A 2,280-nucleotide genomic window follows, 5' to 3' on the forward strand; every position below is an offset into this window, starting at 1 on the left:
TTATTTTATTGCTGCAGCCACCAGTGTCGTCCAGTTGGGTGATCCTCTGCTCTTCTTTCTTCAACCTCAGGGGTTAGACAACCCTTCAGTCGTTACACAGATCAGGGGATTATTCTGCCACGATTTCAAACAACGATCTGTGTATCCTCGGGTCCTGTGTGTCCTGTGTATCCTCCAGAAAAAGGAACAGGAATGTGTCCCCCTTTTGCCCAAGAGCCTCTCGAACCTCGTTGGTCTGGTCTTCCTGGATTTCCGCCAACCCCTTCATGGTTGTGTGTTTATGGGATCCATCCTTTTGAGGTGACTAATCGGAGCCCAAACGCCATGACACTTGAACCCAGTTGGTGTCTCAGCAGTCACCGTGTCTGTCTCTGTTGCGAAGGATCCTCGTATATCTGTGACCTCGTCTGGTGTCTGTTCCTTTCTCTGTAAGAGACAGAAAACCAAAACACCTCTCTTCCTAGCCCTAATAATCTAATGTTGTTATCTACTGATCTTCTAGTGATTCAGAATTGGTTTAGAATATTCAGAATGTCCCAGGGACTTATTCTAATCATATCCTATGTGTGTGTAAGCGTGTTTGCATTTAGCCCTCTGCACTCAAAGCATTTCCTACACTTTATCAGTCCGGACCATCACGCCGAACGAAGCTTATGACCTTCAAAAGACCGAGTGCCAACTCATTATAAGCACATTTGCAAGGTGTGTCTGAAAATTATTAAAACCACTCATTTTAACAAAAGACCTCAAAAACAAATTAGCCATTTTTAATTCTAACATTTGCCCCCCCAAAAATCATGTGTTTGCTTTCGCCTACTGTCCCACGGTTTCCTCTCCAGTGTGGTACTCATGAACACAGGCATTTTATCATCTAAATGCTATTCAGTTCATTTCAATGATTAATGCATAAACATGGAAATAATGATTTATGCTTCTCACTGGTTCTCTAAAAAAGTCCGGAAACCTTTTGGGTCACTATTAGCTTAAGCTTTACCATACCTAAGTTATTAAAACACAAATGAAGTCATAAAAATGTTCATATAATCCTTGTTTGATGTTAAAACTCAACTTCCCCCCCTTTTTTGACATATTCCCATGTGTCAAATCAACGGAGCTAGAAAATTAAAAGAAAAGGTTAGTGACCTCCTATCTTAGAAGGTATGAGACCTCCTCCTATCCAGTGTCTTTGCTCCAGTCCTGTCAGCCTGTGCCAGGGAATGAAATCAATTTAATTGTCATGTTAGATCTGTTCAACTCCTGGCTCCGCCCAGAGCCTGCGTCCGCAGAATTGCCAAGAAACAAAACCTGCATTAATATGAACTTCACTTGAATATGAACTTGTTGACTACTTTTGACACAGCAAAGGAACATGCTCTCCTTCTCGAGGACAGGCACTGACTCCCACTTATCTTCTGCAGCCAACTGTCCCTTATGGAGACACAACATTGCAGCTACAAGGTTTTGCAGATTGTTAAGTTTATCTGTGTAATGCTCTGAATCAGGTATGTAATATTAAATGAATGTCGTTTAATTAACTGCCACTACATAAAACTTAGCAAAAGATATAACTGAATAAAAGATCACAAAGAAAAGCATGATGTCAGTGTTATGTAAGCGCGTGCGGCCTTCTATGCTCGAAGTCACTCCAGTCCATAGATCAGCCAAACATCGCGCTGACTGTAGCTTTTAACCCTTATTAACTTGAGCACAACTCTATAATGAGCAACAAACTGCAATATGTATAAAAATGATCATGGTTACACCTGCAATGAAAGATTATATGATTATCCTGACACCTGTGAATAGAAGATTAACCTGAGGTTATAACAATCACTGTAATACAAATGTTAGTATAATGCCAATAGCTTCAATAAATGATTAACGCAATGCCTGTTATATGATTCTGATGCAATAATAATGCTGATGCTAAAATAACAGTAAAACACCCCATTTTTATCCCGTTTATAAACTTGACACATAAACGTTCATCCATGCCTCTTTTAAATTTTATTTCCCCCTGCTTTTCCCTTACTGACCACAGCAGGGGAATCTTTGTCTTGATTCAGCCATGAATCCAGCTCACCTGATTCATCACTGAGCCCCACCGTGACTGGCATCTGACAGGGTGGCGCTGCATACTCTTCACCCTAGTCATTCAAAACTTTATTTGTAATATTATAATCAGCAAAATCAGCGTTTTAATTACAGGCATGCATCATTGTTTGCAAATCATAATTATAAAACTCAAAAACACGCTAAACAGGAAGCAAAAGTCCTCTG

The sequence above is a fragment of the Rhamphochromis sp. 'chilingali' genome, assembly GCF_963969265.1.
Source record: "Rhamphochromis sp. 'chilingali' genome assembly, chromosome: 1".
Taxonomy (NCBI): Eukaryota; Metazoa; Chordata; class Actinopteri; order Cichliformes; family Cichlidae; genus Rhamphochromis; species Rhamphochromis sp. 'chilingali'.